The sequence below is a fragment of the Giraffa tippelskirchi genome, chromosome 2 (assembly GCF_054371585.1).
Source record: "Giraffa tippelskirchi isolate mGirTip1 chromosome 2, T2T-mGirTip1v1.2.pri, whole genome shotgun sequence".
In the NCBI taxonomy this organism is placed as follows: Eukaryota; Metazoa; Chordata; class Mammalia; order Artiodactyla; family Giraffidae; genus Giraffa; species Giraffa tippelskirchi.
The window spans coordinates 27780202-27797556 of NC_137276.1; the positions used below are offsets into that span (position 1 = coordinate 27780202).

A 17355-nucleotide genomic window follows, 5' to 3' on the forward strand; every position below is an offset into this window, starting at 1 on the left:
AAAATTAACAATAAAATGGTTAAGACGGTAAATTTTATGTTTTTAATATACATATACATACACACACACATATTTTAAACCACGGTTTAAAAATTAACAGTAATTCTTTAATATCATCAATACAGCTGGGTCAATTTCCCATGTCCATTTCAGCACCCTCCCTAGGGATACACAGGTAAACCAAATCTTGAGTACAGCCAACATGGCCAAAGAGATCTCAGGATGAGCTGCTGTCTTCAGGTCTTTTGTAGTTATAATCAAGGTCACTTCTCTTAGAGATAAAAAATGCAGTACATCCCAGGAAGTTGAGGGGGAAACTTGTGGTTTATAGTCCCTTGCTGAAAAATAATTTTAAAAAGAACAAAAGGCTGTGTTGGAGGCAGTTAATATAATCTATGGCCAACCTAGACAGCATATTAAAAAGCAGGACATTACTTTGCCAACAAAGGTCTGTCTAGACAAAGCTATGGTTTTTCCAGTAGTCATGTACAGATGTTAGAGTTGGACCATAAAGAAAGCTGAGCACCAAAAAATTGATGCTTTTGAACTGTGGTGTTGGAGAAGACTCTTGAGAATCCCTTAGACTGCAAGGAGATCAAACCAGTCAATCTTAAAGGAAATCAGTCTTGAATATTTTTGGAAGGAGTGATGCTAAGGCTGAAACGCCAATACTTTGGCTACCTGATGCAAAGGATTGACTCATTGGGAAAGACCCTGATGCTGGGAAAGACTGAAGGCAGGAGGAGAAGGGGACAACAGAGGATGAGATGGTTGGATGGCATCACCAATTTGATGGATATGAGTTTGAGCAAGCTCCGGGAGTTGGTAATGGACAAGGAAGCCTGGTGTGCTGCAGTCCACAGGGTCACAAAGAGTCAGACACCACTGAGCTACTGAACTGGACCAAAAGGTCCTAATCACTCTCCAGCCTTCTTTCAGTCTACAGTAAGCAGAGGGCTAACTACCTGGAGATGATGAGGCAATTCATGATCTTTATTTTACAGATGAAAAAAATAAGGCTCAGACAAGACACGACTGACCCCAAATCACACAGCTAGTAAGAACCAGAGCTGGAATTTGAACCTACACATATGGTTCTAAAACCTGAAAAAAGATTACATCTATTCTACTTAATTATCAGCACAAACTCCTGAATTTAGGTTTCATTCCAGGTCTAAGAAGCTACTCTATACTGGATTTGCTCAGTACCCTACTATGCCTGGGGTTTAATTTTTGTTTTTCTACAGTGCTAACAGATGTCAGACACTAGCTTCCTAAAAGGATTCCTAAACAGGCTAGAAGACTTAGGGACTGGATAAGGGCTGCCCCACCTTTAGAGACAAAAGGAAGCTGGGTTTCCTAAGCACCTCCATTTTCATGCAAATACAGGGAGCTTCCCACTCAATTCCTACCACGCCCCTCTCTGGGTAAACATTCCCTGGCCCGGCTGCTCCTCAGATTAATGCTTTAATTAATTGGCAGATTGGGTAGCATTTTCCAAGCTTGTCTGTATAGTGATCACATCAGCTGTATAAAACCTGCTTCTCATCCCCCGCTACCCCCACCAAGAGATGTACAATCTGCAGAAAAAGCCTAGAGAAAAACCTTTGTGTGTGTGTGTGTGTGTAAGATGGTGAAGGGTTGAGATGTAAAGAATAGAAATATTTGGAAAAACTGAAATATATAAAATACCTTTAAAAAGCAGACTGAGAAAATTAAAGTCATCTAGTCCTGCTGCTTTAGGAACACAACTCTATTACATACAATTTGGCTTGTCATTTAAAAAAATAGGTTGGGAATATTTGAGATATGAAACTGTTAAATGGAAAAAAAATCTTTTGAGAGGTAGGATAGGGAACAGATTTTTCTGAGCATTCACCCAGTTGCTATACCTATATTTGTTTTGTAGTCAAAGGTGTTGGCAATTTTACAACCAGCATTTGACACTTTCAGGTCCAAGTACATTCTGCTTGTTTGTTTTTAAATTTTTTTAATTCGTTAAAACTGACTCTTTGAGTCCTATAAATTTTAACACACACATAGGGTGTGGGCTCCCAAAGCCAAATGACTTAATGTACCAAAGAGTAGTTTCTCTACTGTTCTCAGTAGGCTTGAAATTGATGGAAGTGTGATCTGTCTCTGCAGGGCTGCTTCAACTGAAGGTTTCGAAAGAACAAGTTCCGGTAACAAATTTTTTCTAATATTGGTTAGAAGAGCCCAGGGAGAGAAGAAATAGGCTCCCTCGTGCCAGTCTAGCCTTTCCACAGAGGAAAGGGCTTTTCTGAATTCAGGTCTGCATTCATAGGTGGCCATTTCCTTAAACCTAATCTCAATGTCTTCAGACCTCAGTCTTAGAAGGCAGGGCCTGATATTCAGCTGCATCATGTGGATGCCATTCTTGGTGTGAACTAGGCTGAAATTTGTATATTAAGATTCTTTTGGTACTTAAAAAATATTTTTTAATTTTAATTATCATATAGTAAAATTGACTTTTTTAGTATACATATCTACGAGTTTTAACATACACATAGATCCCTGTAAGCACTATGTCAGTTGGAATACAGAACAGTCTCATCACCCCAGAAAACTCCCTCTGTTATCCCTATGTGATCACACCCTCCCTCCTACCCCAACTTCCATGAACCAGTGATCTATTCTGTTACCACAGTTTTACCAAAGAAGTCATATAAATGGAATCCTACAGTATGTAACCTTTTCAGGCTGATTTGTCTAAACTGCTGCCTAAATCAATAGTCTGTTCCCTTTTTATTACCAAGTAGTATTCATTGCCTGTTTCTACCACAATTTGCTTGTCCATTCACTAGCTGAACGACATTGGGCTTCTCCATTTTGGGACAATTATGCATAGAGCCGCTATAAACATTTGGGTACAGGTTTTTGTGTAAAGAACACTGGTTTTCATCTCTCTGGGGTAAATATCCAGGAGCAGGATTTCTGGCTGAAAGAATAAGTATATGTTTGGTTTTATAAGAAACTGCCAAACTGTTTTTCCAGAATCCTATACCATTTTGCATTCCCACTAGGAATGTGGATTTTTATTTTTCCACAGCTTCTCTAGTGCTTGGTATTTTCAGTACTTTTATTAAGTCATCCTAGTAAGTAAGCAGTGGTATCTCAATGTGGGTTAAATTTGCCTTTCCCTAATGGCCAGTGACATCAAACACCATTTGATGATTTGTCTGTCCAAGTCTTTTGCCCATTTTTTGATGGTGTTGTTACCTTACTGTTGAGCTTAGAGACTTAAACAAGTGCCTACTCTGGATCCAAATTCAGACTTAAATTGAAGAAAGTAGGGAAAACCACTAGACTATTTAGGTATGACCTAAATCAAATCCCTAACGATTATACAGTGGAAGTGAGAAATAGATTTAAGGGACTAGATCTGATAGACAGAGTGCCTGATGAACTATGGACAGAAGTTCATGACATTGTACAGGAGACAGGGAGCAAGACAATCCTCAAGAAAAAGAAATTCAAAATAGCAAGATTGCTCTCTGAGGAGGCCTTACAAATAGCTGGGAAAAGAAGAGAAGCAAAAAGCAAAGGAGAAAAGGAAAGATATACCCATTTGAATGCAGAGTTCCAAAGAACAGAAAGGAGAGATAAGTAAGCCTTCCTCGGTGATCAGTGCAAAGAAATAGAGGAAAACAATAGAATGGGAAAGACTAGAGATCTCTTCAAGAAAATCAGAGATATCAAGAGAACATTTCATGCAAAAATGGGATCAATAAAGGACAAAAATGATATGGACCTAACAGAAGCAGAAGATATTAAGAAGAGGTGGCAAGAATACACAGAAGAACTGTACAAAAAAGATCTTCACAACCCAGATAATCACGATGATGTGATCACTCACCTAGAGCCAGACATCCTAGAATGTGAAGTCAAGTGGGCCTTAGGAAGCATCACTACGAAAAAAGCTAGAAGAGGTGATGGAATTCCAGTTGAGCTATTTCAAATCCTGAAAGATGATGCTGTCAAAGTGCTGCACTCAATATGCCAGCAAATTTGGAAAACTCAGCAGTGGCCACAGGACTGGAAAAGGTCAGTTTTCATTCCAATCCCAAAGAAAGGCAATGCCAAAGAATGCTCAAACCACCCCACAAATGCACTCATCTCACACACTAGTAAAGTAATGCTCAAAATTCTCCAGGTCAGGCTTCAACAATACATGAACCGTGAACTTCCAGATGTTCAAGCTGGTTTTAGAAAAGGCAGAGGAACCAGAGATCAAATTGCCAACATCCGACAGATCACTGAAAAATCAAGAGAGTTCCAGAAAAACATCTATTTCTGCTTTATTGACTATGCCAAAGCCTTTGACTGTGTGGATCACAATAAACTGTGGAAAATTCTGAAAGAGATGGGAATACCAGACCACCTGACCTGTCTCTTGAGAAATCTGTATGCAGGCCAGGAAGCAACAGTTAGAACTGGACATGGAACAACAGACTGGTTCCAAATAGGAAAAGGAGTCCGTCAAGGCTGTATATTGTCACCCTGCTGATTTAACTTCTATGCAGAGTACATCATGAGAAACGCTGGGCTGGAGGAAGCACAAGCTGGAATCAAGATTGCCGGGAGAAATATTAATAACTTCAGATATGCAGATGACACCATCTTTCCGGCAGAAAGTGAAGAAGACGAAAGAGCCTCTTGATGAAAGTGAAAGAGGAGAGTGAAAAAGTTGGCTTAAAGCTCAACATTCAGAAAACAAAGATCATGGCATCCAGTCCCATCACTTCATGGCAAATAGATAGGGAAACAGTGGAAACAGTGGCTGACTTTATTTCTTTGGGCTCCAAAATCACTGCAGATGGTGATTGCAGCCATGAAATTAGAAGACGCTTGCTCATTGGAAGGAAAGTTATGACCAACCTAGACAGCATATTAAAAAGCAGAGACATTACTTTGTCAACGAAGGTCCGTCTAGTCAAGGCTATGGTTTTTTCAGTAGTCATGTAGGGATGTGAGAATTGGACTATAAAGTAAGCTGAGCACCGAAGAATTGATGCTTTGTAACTGTGGTGTTGGAGAAGACTCTTGAGAGTCCCTTGGACTGCAAGGAGATCAAACCCGTCCATCCTAAAGGAGATCAGTCCTGGGTGTGCATTGGAAGGACTGATGGTGAAGCTGAAACTCCAATACTTTGGCCACCTTATGCAAAGGGCTGACTCATTTGAAAAGACATTGATGCTGGGAAAGATTGAAGGCGGGAGGAGAAGGGGACGACAGAGGATGAGATGGTTGGATGGCATCACCGACTCAATGGACATGGGTCTGGGCAAACTCCGGGAGTTGGTGATGGACAGGGAGGCCTGGTGTGCTGTGGTTCATGGGGTCGCAAAGAGTCAGACACAACTGAGCAACTGAACTGACTGACTGATGAGCTTCAGATGAAAGTGTTTCTTTTTTTTTTGTGCATATCATGTTCTGTTGTCCCAACAGCATTTGTTGGAAAAAAAAAAATCCTTTCTTCATTGAGTTGTCTTTGCACCTTTGTCAAAATTCAATTGGCCTTAGCAATCTATAGATTAAATGCAATACCTATCAAAATACCCAGGATATTTTTCACAGAACTAAAATTTATATGGAATTATAAAAGATCCAGAATTGTGAAAGCAGTCCTGGGGGAAAAGAACAAAGCAGGAGACATAACCCTCCCAGACTTCACAGAATACTACAAAGCTAACAGTACTCAAGATAGCTTACTGTTGGTAGAAATACAGATATATTAATCAATGTAACAGCATAGAAAGCCCAGAAATATACTCATACACTTATGGACAATAAATCTTTGACAAGGAAAAAGAATATACAATGGGGAAAAGACAGTTTCTTTAGCAAACAGTTGGAGAAATTGGACAGCCACATGTAAATCAATGAAGCTAAAACACAGCCTCACACCATACACAAAAATAAACTAAAAAATAGCTTAAAGACTTAAAACACCATAAAAGTCCTAGAAGATAACATAGGCAAAACATTCTCTGACAAAAATCATACCAATGTTTTCCTAGATCCATCTCCCAAGGCAATAGAAACAAAAGAAAAAATAAACAAATGGGTCCTAATTAAACGTACAAGCTTTCACACAGCAAAGGAAACCATAAATGGAAGGAAAAAACAATCTACGGGCTGGAAGGAAATATTTACAAGTGATGCACCTGACAAGGACTTAATTTCCAAAATATACAAACAAGACCTATAATTAAATAACAAAGAAACAAACAACCCCATTGAAAAATGGGCAGGAGACCTAAACAGATACCTTCAAAGAAGACATACAGATGGCCAATAGGCACACGAAAAGATGTTCATCACTGCTACTTACAGAAATGCAAATCAAAAATACAATGAGGTACCACATCATACCAGTCAGAATGCCCATCTTTAAAAAGTCTACAAATAATAAAGACTAGAGAGGTTGTGAAGAAAAGGGAACCCCCCTACACTGTTTGTGAGAATGTAAATTGGTGCAGCCATTATGGAGAACAGTATGGAAGTCCCTCAAAAACTAAAAATAGAGTTTTATGATCCAGCAATCCCATTCCTCATATACCCTGATAAAACTATAACTTAAAGAGATACATGCACCCCTATGTTCACAGCAGCACTGTTTACAAAAGCCAAGACAAGACATAACCTAAATGTCCATCCACAGAGGAATGGATAAAGAAGATGCGGTACATATATGCATTGGAATATCACTCAGCCATTAAAAAGAATGAAATAATGCCATTTGCAGCAACATGGATGAACCTAGAGATTGTCATACTGAGTGAAGTAAGTCAGACAGAGAAGAAAAAATATTGTATAACATCCCTTATATGTGGACTCTAAAATGACATGACACAAATGAACTTACTTACAAAACAGAAAGAAACTCTAGAGACTTAGAGAATGAACTTATGGTCACCAAGAAGAAAGGATGGGGGGAAGAGATAGTTAGGGAGTCTGGGATAGACATGTACACACTCTTATATTTTAAATGAATAACTAACAAGGACCTACTGTATAGCACATCAAACTCTGCTCAATGTTATGTGGCAGTTTGGATGGGAGGGGAGTTTGGGAGAGAATAGATACATGTGTATTTATGGCTGAGTCTCTCTGCAGTCCACCTGAAACTATCACAACATTGTTAATCATCTATCAGTTCAGTTCAGTCGCTCAGTTGTGTCTGACTCTTTGCAACCCCATGGACTGCAGCATGCCAGGCCTCCCTGTCCATCACCAACTCCCAGAGTTTACTCAAACTCACGTCCATTGAGTCGGTGATGCCATCCAACCATCTCATCCCCTGTGGTCCCTTCTCCTCCCACCTTCAATCTTTCCCAGCATCAGGGTCTTTTCCAGTGAGTCAGTTTTTCACATCAGGTGGCCAAAGTATTGGAGTTTCAGCTTCAACATCAGTCCTTCCAGTGAATATTCAGGACTGATTTCCTTTAGGATTGACTGGCTGGCCTTGCAGTCCAAGGGACTCTCAAGAGTCTTCTCCAACACCACAGTTCAAAAGCATCAATTCTTCGGCACCCAGCTTTCTTTATAGTCCAACTCTCACATCCCTACATGACTACTGGAAAAACCATAGGTTTGACTAGATGGACCTTCGTTGGCAAAGTAATGTCTCTGCTTTTTAACATGCTGTCTAGCATATTAATCATCTATACTCCAATACAAAATAAATAGTTAAAAATAAAAAGAAGTTGTGGTGTAAATATATAATAGAATATTACTCAGCAATTAAAAAGAATGATATAATGCCATGTCATGGAATTATGGATGGATGGATCTAGAAATTATCATACTAAGTAAGTCAAAAAGAGAAAGACAAATACCATAATATATCACTTATATATGGAATCTAAATACTACACAAATGAATAGATCTAAGAAACAAAATTGGACTTACAGATACACAGAGAACAGACTTGTGGTTGCCAAGAGGGAGTGGGTGGGGGAGGTAGGAACTGAGAGTTTGGGATTAGCAGATGCAAACTATTATATACAGGATGGATAAATAACAAGCTCCTACTGTATGGCACAGGGAACTATATTCAATATCCTGTGATAAGCCATAATGGAAAATAATATGAAGAGAATATATATATATATATGTGTAACTGAATCACTTAGCTGTATAGCAGAAATTAACACATTATAAATAGACTATACTTCAATACAATTTTTTAAAAATCAGTTGGCCTTATTTGTGTGAGTCTGTTCTGGGTTCTCTGTTCTGTTCTATTCACCTGTGTGTCAAACTCTGACAATATCACACTCTCTTGATTACAACAGATATATTCTAAATCTTAAAATCAGGTGGTGTGATTCTTCCAATTTACTTCTTTGTTTTTTTTCAGTACTATTTCCAGTATTTCCAGTATCCTAGGTCTTCTATCGTTCCATTTTCACATGGTAAACTTGTCTATTTTTGCAAAAAGAATTTTGGAAGTTTTACAGGATTTGCACTGAGTCTATAGTTCAACTTGGAGATGAAATGACCCCTTTATTATGTTGTGCCTACTAATCCATGCACACGGTATGTCTGTGTATTTACTTGATATTTTTCATCAGTGTACTGTAATTTTCAGCACACAGGTTCTATATATGTTTTGCTAGATTTATACATAAGTATTTAATTTTATTTGGCATATTTGTAAATGGTATGTGTTTTAATTTTCAGTTTCCAGATGTTCATTGTTAGAATATAGAAATGTGATTGATCTCTGTCTGTTGACCTTGCATCCTGTGACCTTACTAAATTCAGTTATTCATTCTAGGATTTTTCTGTGGGGAGGGGTAGCTTCTTTGGGGTTTTCTACATAGACAATTATGTTTTCTGCAAATAGTGACAGTTTTGTTTCTTTCTTTTTTTAAATATTTATTTATTTATTTGGCTGTCCTGAGTCTTTGTTGTGGCATGTGGGACCTAGCTCTCTGAGCAGGGATCAAACCCAGGCCCCCTGCATTGAGAGCATGGAGTCTTAGCCACTGGGCCACCAGGGAGGTCCCTGTTTCTTTCTTTTCAATTTACATGCCTTTTATTTCCTCTTCTTGTCTCACTACTGGTTAGGACTTCCAGTACTATAAAAGTAGATATCTTGTTTTGTTCCCAATTTTAGGAAAATGCATTTGGTGTTTCATTGTGAAGTATGATATTAGCCATAAGTTTTTGTAGATGTCCATGATCAAAAATGGATGTTTTATTGTCAAATGCCTTTGCTTCAACAACTGATATGATCAGGTGATTTTTTTTCTTTAGATAATTAATATGGTAGATTAATTGATTTTCAGATATTGAATCAGCCTTGTATTCCCAGGATTAACCTCATCAGTCTTAGTATATAATTATTTTTATATACTGTTAGATCTGACTTGCTAACCTTGTGCTTCTTAAGAGGAAAGAGCTCAATGTGGCATTGAGACTTTGAGGGGGCAGGAGTGACACTATACAGAGGCCTGGACAATGTCCCACGAAAAATTCTCTGGATGTGAAATATATAATCCAGTCAACGGACAAGGAATCATTAGTCTCACTCCTACTAATAACCAGGCATATGATACCTAAGCTCACCTGTCAAATTAGATAGTTGGAATCTGATTGCTACAATACATCCATTCCAGCACTTCCATTCTGTGAGTCAATGCTTTATGGAAATTCAGTGATGGAAAACTAAAAGGGCTAGACTTTTTAAAGAACCCACCAGGAACCTTCACTATCACCCTCATTCCCCTACCCTTCCAAAAAAAGAGAATGATGGTACATTGAAATCACTTTCCCAAGAAAATCTGGTCTAGGCAGAACTGGAGTTTTGACCTCTAGTTTGAACTGCTGATTCAACTCTACTGCTTCCTATGAATCCAGAAAAGAAAAATTTCTGGTGTTCTATCTTCTGATTCATTCTGCCCAGGAATTGAGATTCAATTGTCTAGATCTTCTTTGGAAGGGTAGGAAGAGCCGCCTGAGTCCTTCAGGGAAAAGGTGCCATGATGCTGTTCATAGTAAGCAGGTTGAGTAATTTCACAAACAAGGAGACATCTGACACCCCTGGCCAAGTAGCCAAAATTCCCACCCTGGAAGGCTGTCAACCTCAAGGCACAAACAGTTCAGTAAACAGAGTGCAGATCAGGTAGAGGGGTGCTCTGAAGGTGACTAATTCGTGTTCTAAGATGGGAAGATAAAAAAGGAATGGGTACAAGGAAGAGGTTACTGCAGCCATGAAATTAAAAGATGCTTGCTCCATGGAAGGAAAGCTATGACCAACCTAGACAGCATATTAAAAAGCAGAGACATTACTTTACCAACAAAGGTCCGTCTAATCAAAGACTACGGTTTTTCCAGTAGTCATGTAGGGATGTGTGAGTTGGACATTAAAGAAAGCTGAGGGCCAAAGAATTGATGCTTTTGAACTGTGGTGTTGGAGAAGACTCTTGAGAGTCCCAAGAGTCCCTTGGACTGCAAGGAGATCCAGTCAGTCAATCCTAAAGGAAATCAGTCCTGAATATTCACTGGAAGGACTGATGCTGAAGCTGAAACTCCAATAGTCTGACCACCTGATGCGAAGAACTGACTCATTTGAAAAGACCCTGATACTGGCAAAGATTGAGGGCAGGAGGAGAAGGGTACGACAGAGGATGAGATGGTTGGATGGCATCACCAACTCAATGGACGTGAGTTTGAGTAAACTCTGGGAGTTGGTGATGGATAGCGAGGCCTGGCATGCTGCAGTCCATGGGGTCGCAAAGAGCCGGACATGACTGAGCGACTGAACTGAACTGAACAAGGAGGAGGGGGAATTCAACTCCCATTGGAGAAAGAACACTTGGGATCCTTCGAGGACTAGGCCACCTGCTTCTCAAATCAAGTCCAGGTCCAACTTCTAGTCAGTGCCCAGTAAGAATAATCAAGCAAGACTTATTAAACTATTTCTGAAGAAGCTGTAGGCCACTTCAACACAAAGCAAACTGAATCTCCAGAGGTTTCTTGATGGTGTTCTGCTCCTACTCTGCTCAACATCAGTGAACAGGGCTCTCACCTCCCTATATTATAGCATTAACAGGTAAGTCTCACTCCGGCCTAAAGTCAGGTTGAGAATGTGTAGATGACCCCTAAGTCTTTTGTCTTCTCAGATGATGCAGTGGCCTGTCCAAATGGAGATGAATAGTGACACTGTTTTATCTTCCCACATCAGAGCTGATACCTTTTCTGATAATCTATGTCAAAGGCCTCAACATGTGGTGCTTTGCACTGCCCTTAGACAAAAGGGAACAATCTCTTCTCAGCATACAGGGGAGCAGTCACCATCCTCCCAGGAGGCATGTGTTCTCCAGCCTACAGCAGCCTTTTCTCATTTGGCCAGCATTGGGCTGGCACATTCCTGAGCCAAAATGCACACATAAGCTGCTTTCCCTGGTAGCGAAGCTCTTTACTCCTGAGTGACTCTTATCAGGGACGGTTGGGCATTCTCAATTGGATTACGCTGACAAGGAAAAACTCCTGTGGTATATTATTTCAACACCATTTGACTTCAGAAATGCTTGTCTCGACCCCTTTTGCCCTCAGAGCCTACTTCTTCTCCCTTCTTGCTTTCTAGAGGGTCACCAGCCTGCTCCCATCCTAACTCTTCATCCTGCAAATATTGGCTCATGTTCCTGGAGACAGAATATCATCATTCACAAGGTAGATCATGTATAACAGACTAATGAATCAGAGCATGATAAAAACAGAAGTCTAGTTCGTTTACCCCACTTGACATTTCTGTATCCAAAGACACAGGACAGAATTATCTGAGCATAAAAAGCTCTCTGGTTCTGGGCTTTTATGTCTATGCCTGCACATTCCATTTTAGGAGAAAGTGTTAGATCCTCCTATTTTTTATTTTTTGGTGTGCCATGCAGGATATTAGTTTCCCCACCAGAGATTAAACTGGTGTCCCCTGCAGTGGAAGCACAGAGGCTTAATCACTGGACCACCAGGGAAGTCCAGGTCCTCATATTCTACTTCTCTGACTAAGCTATGCCTAGGAATATTTCTTGTAAAAGTCAAAGTAAGATTGAGAATGAGCTACAAATGGAATTTTTAAGAAACTGTAAGTTCAGTAGGAAAGAGTTGTACTCTTTGGTCACTAGGGGACATCAGGAGTAGTGGTCCAAAGGATAAGCCAAACTAAACTTTAGTGGAGCCAGAAGCCTCTGAAATATCTGCCACACCTTTATCTCCAGCCTTGAAAGGTTAGGTGGGGATTTAGGCTTGATTTCACGATCTGACTTGAGAGAAGGCTGCCAAAGAGCAGCTCTCAGAAAATTACCTACTCTGGGCTTAAGAGTTAAACCTTGATAACCGTTTGCAACCCTGCCCTATACAACAAGAGAAACGGAAAAAAAAAAAAAAAAAGTGCTATGCCCAGTCTTGGTCTGTCACTGTATGTGACCTTGGGCAAACACTTCACATCCACAGAGTTTTCCTGGGGAAGATGGTGGTGGGGGTACACAGTTTAATGAAATTCTTTAAGGCTCCCTTTAGACCCTCCAAGCTTATTCTAAACACAAAGTACAGTTTGGGAATAAATAAACATGAATGCAGACAGTCTGTTACAAAGGTAGCCTGGGGGAAAAGCAAGCCTGGTTTGTTTGTCTAAGCTCCTGACAGTGGATCCTCTTTTTCTAGATATCATCCAGTAGTTTCCCAGATCTGTTTCCTATTTTCAAACAAATGCTTAGTTTCTCAAAGTGCCTTCAGACTGTAGCAGGGGTGGGGAGGTGGATTATCTCTGATATTATGACCCTTTAAGAAACAAAGTATGAAGCTTCCCTGGTGGCTTAGTGCTAAAATATCCACCTGCCAACCCAGGAGACACAGGTTTCATCCCTGATCTGGAAGGATCCCACATGCCATGGAGCAACTAAGCGTGTGCACAACTTTTGAGCCTGTACTCTGCAACAAGAAAAGCCATCCTAGTGAGGAGCCCAAGTACAACTAGAGAGTAGCCCCTGCTCTCCGAAACTAGCAACAAAGATCCAGCACAGCCAAAAATAAATTTTAAAAGTTTTTTTTTTTTTTTTAAAGTACGGTGGTAGTGTAATCACTACCACATCCAGCTACAAGGTGAGTCAATGGGTCTACTTAGAGCCTACAGTAGAAGATAATGGTACAAACCACCTTACACTACGAAAGGCAAATTCCATTTAACACTTCGCCCTTTAAAAACCCTTTGAGAAGTATTCATTTTTCAGGCTAGAATCTCCCTCAAAGGCCAACTCAACCTCTTTTTATGAATCAAAAAACCAAATCTTAACTTTTACTCTAATTAAACATAAGCAATTCCTGAACTTATGCATCTTGGGCTTTTACTAAAAGTCTGATGATCCCAAGAATTAGAAATCATAAATTTATATTTTTCCCAAGCTGTCTTCGATAAGTAATTTCCAGGTCATGTTCATGAAGTCCCAACTTAAGTCAGAGATGACATAAAAACTACTCTCCTTCTTCCATAGACATCTGGCCTCCAAATGTTCAAGATGATCAAAAAGAAAAGGATTTTTGGCATTTACATATGTTCTCTGGCTCAAACACCTTGTCAGGACCTGGGTCACCTCTGTCTCTACAGCAGGTCCATTTCTACTTAGGGAGAGGATAGAAAAGAAGATGTATTTTTTTCAGATTGAAATCTCTTGACAAGCCAAAGCAGGCTACTTCCCAAAAATCTCTGTTCCTGAAATCCTCACTTTTATAATCTCCTCCTTGTTGAGGAGGACCATCCTGGTCTGCCTGATGTCAGATTTAGCCTTCACTTTCAGAAGGTAAGATAGGAACTTAAAAGGCAGCGCACACATGGGAAAATACTTTTAATGTACTGTATGACTTTCTTCAATATGATACACAATCCTAATTGGAAGAGGAATGAGCTTCCCACCTTGGACATTAATAACCAGTTAAATGTTATTTACAGTTAAACAGTTATTTAAGCTGGTAAATAACCAGTTTAGCTTGCTACTAGGAGCTGCTATCTATACCACCTACAAGAAGAATCCAATTCCATTGCTCAGGACAACAACCTTAACTGGCCTCAGACATCAGCAACAGCTACATAATAAACTAATTATCATATGTAGATGATTTTTATCTTCCCATTTTGAACTGTGGTGTTGGAGAAGACTCTTGAGAGTCCCTTGGACTGCAAGGAGACCAAACCAGTCAATCCTAAAGGAAATCAGTTCTGAATGTTCATTGGAAGGACTGATACTGAAGCTCCAATACTTTGGCCACCTGATGTGAAGAACTGACTCATTAGGAAAGACCCTGATGCTGGGAAAGATTGAAGGCAGGAGAAGAGGACGACAGAGGATGATATAGTTGGATGGCATCACCAACTCAATGGACATGAGTTTAAGCAAGCTCCAGGAATTGGTGATGGACAGGGAAGCCTGGCATGTTCCAGTCCACGGGGTTGCAAAGAGTTGGACACGATTGAGCAACTGAACTGATCTGAACTGAATAGCCCTTAGGAATAATATTACTGTTCCCATTTTACAGATAAGAAAACCAAGGCTCTATGAGGTTAAGTGACTTGCCCAAAGTCACACAATAAGTGGAAGAGGTAGAATTTAAATCCAGGTCTGATCTGGACTATGTTCTTAAACATTATACTATGCTATTGCTATGGGTTTACTATTAGATACATTAACTGCATAACACAGATGGCAAATAAAAATGTAAAACTTAACTATCCGAGAATTGAAGTTTCTTCTGTACCTTTCTTCTTTCTAACCAATGACTAACACAGTTACTGATTTTATGACTGCCATACAAATGAAGCTTCAGGTTTGCCCACATTCATTCCTAATCCAAGAGGGAAGAGTGAGGCCCCTTTAACAAGACTGGCAGGGCTAAATGAGGCCCATAGGGACCAGCCTCAAACATATCGCAGAGGCCTGAGGACAGACTGATCCATCTGTCTTACTGAGAGCACAAGTTTGATGTGTGTCAACTCTTAACACTAGTTCTCTTCCTTCTAGAGGAAATTGGCACATATTGAAAGGAAAGCAATTAGGTTGTAACATACAGGCAAACCAGAGCTACTGTGGTCCTTTACTCTGCCTTGCCATTTTCTGCATTCATTGTATAAGACCAAGAGCAAACTTAAGCAGGCAATTTGAAAGCCCAGGAGAAATTAAAATTTTCTGTTGCTACACTTTAAAACAGGACATTCACCCCAGCTTTATGCAGTCACTACTTTTGGAGCAACTTTTTCAATCCAAATTCCCCTCATAGTCCAGTAAAATATTTCATTGTTCAACAGCAGCAAGAAAAGAAAACAACTACAGGTTTATCAGTAATTACCACCCTGTCAGGTCTCTCCAGGGGCCCTGAAGGGAAGTAAAAGGAAATACTAAAGAACTAAATTCTGAATTGACATTAGCAAAGTCTATAGATGATAGAAAAGACTGAAGGGTCAATAGCCAAAGCTTTTGGAAAAGAGTAAGAGAACCCCTAAAGAGTATCAATTACAGGACTGGTAAGCAATTCTCCCTGTTCCCTAAGTGTACAGAAACCTAATTCTTCACCTTTCCCAAGCAGCTGGAAATTGTTTTTTTGTTTTTAATAGCAGCATATCACAAATTCTTAGTGACAATAAGTCTGAGGAATCTTATTCTGCCTCAGACACCTTTTGTGTTTATGGACTCAAGAACTTTATGACAAGAGACATTTCCATTTCACTGATGGGAAAAATAAAGACATTTAAAATATAATCAACAAGGGCCAGGACAAGTACTCTAACCACCTGCCATTGCTGCCTCTAAAGACATGACTGTGAGCTGGAGAATGAACAAAGTTTATGGGAGCAGCAGTACTCTGAGAAGTCACACGTTACTTGTTCTGAAACGTACCCAGAGAACCTTCAAGACAGCTGAATCTAGAGGAGTAATCCTGAAAGGGTTGGGAAACAACCTTTTAGAAAACATGGGACAGAACCCCGGGTTCAGCCAACACCTGTTTCCCCAACAATATCTGTCTCTCTCATTTTATTCCAACCTCACACAATACAAAAGCTGCATTATTCTGGTAAAGTTGCATTCCAGCCCAGAGTGCACAGTTAATGTTTTTTACAGCCCACATGCCTCTTTGTGATGGATGGCCACTTTATAATGAAAAACTTTATGCTCAGTCAATTTATAAATAATGAGTCTTCCATTAAATGGCATTAAAAACAAACCTCAAATCAGAAAGACTCAGAAAGAAACAAGGAATAGGAACAAAAGTGATTGCTGGAAAGACAGGAAGAACTCAAGAGAATGCTCTGTAATTCCTTCATTCCTAAAGAATACACAGTCCCTGGAGAAGGAAATGGCAACCCACTCCAGTGTTCTTGCCTGGAGAATCCCAGAGATGGCGGAGCCTGCTGGGCTGCCATCTATGGGGTCGCACAGAGTCGGACACGACTGAGGTGACTTAGCAGCAGCAGCAGCAGCAACTCAGTATTAATTCAGTTTTAACTCATATTAACTCAGTTAACTTAGTATTAATTCAAACAAGTTTTTGCCAGTACCTATTTTGTAACCAGAAGTTTTATTTGGCAATAAGAATAAAACATGAATAATCTACAGCAAAAAAAAAAAAAAAAAAAAAAAGAATACACAGTCCTAAGGAGAATTTGGTATCAAAAAAGGTATCAATTTCAACAAATACTGTTGAAACAACCGAACGCCCATATCCAAAAAAAAAATTTTTTTTTCACCTAAACCTCATGTTACACAAAAATTAACTCAAAATAGATCATAGGGGTAAATGAAAAGCATAAATCTGCATACTTTTTAGAAAGAGTACTTCGATAGGACACCAAAAGCAAAATGCACAAAAGAAAAAAATTGGTACACTTGACTTCAATAAAAACAAAATATCTATTCTATGAGAGATACTGTTAAGAGAATGAGAAAACAAGCTACAGATTGAGAGAAAATATTTATATATAACTGTATAAATTATAATTAAAATTGCAATAAAGGACTTGAATCCAGAATAGACATAAGTCTTCACACTCAACAATAAGAAAACAACTCCCATCAAAAAATGGGCAAAAGACTTGGACAGACAGATCACCAAATAGTGTTTGATGTCACTGGCCAATAGGGAAAGGCAAATTTAACCCACATTGAGATACCACTGCTTACTTACTAGGATGACTTAATAAAAGTACTGAAAATACCAAGCACTAGAGAAGCTGTGGAGAAATCAGAATCCTCATTGCTAGTGGGAATGCAAAATGGTATGCTATGCTATGCTAAGTCGCTTCAGTCATGTCCGACTCTGTGCGACCCCATAGACGGCAG

At 39.5% G+C, this 17355-nt stretch overlaps 1 protein-coding gene and 1 long non-coding RNA gene across 51 annotated transcripts in view; one reads left to right on the plus strand and one right to left on the minus strand.

Moving 5' to 3' along the window:
• GBF1 (golgi brefeldin A resistant guanine nucleotide exchange factor 1) overlaps positions 1 to 17355 on the minus strand; it is a 120207-nt gene that overhangs the window by 30840 nt on the left and 72012 nt on the right. The window lies entirely within an intron of this gene.
• LOC145527889 (uncharacterized) lies at positions 10149 to 14761 on the plus strand. Its single transcript, XR_014069971.1, has 3 exons — positions 10149 to 11087; positions 11622 to 11707; positions 13522 to 14761. It is a non-coding gene; the product is annotated as an uncharacterized LOC145527889 (long non-coding RNA).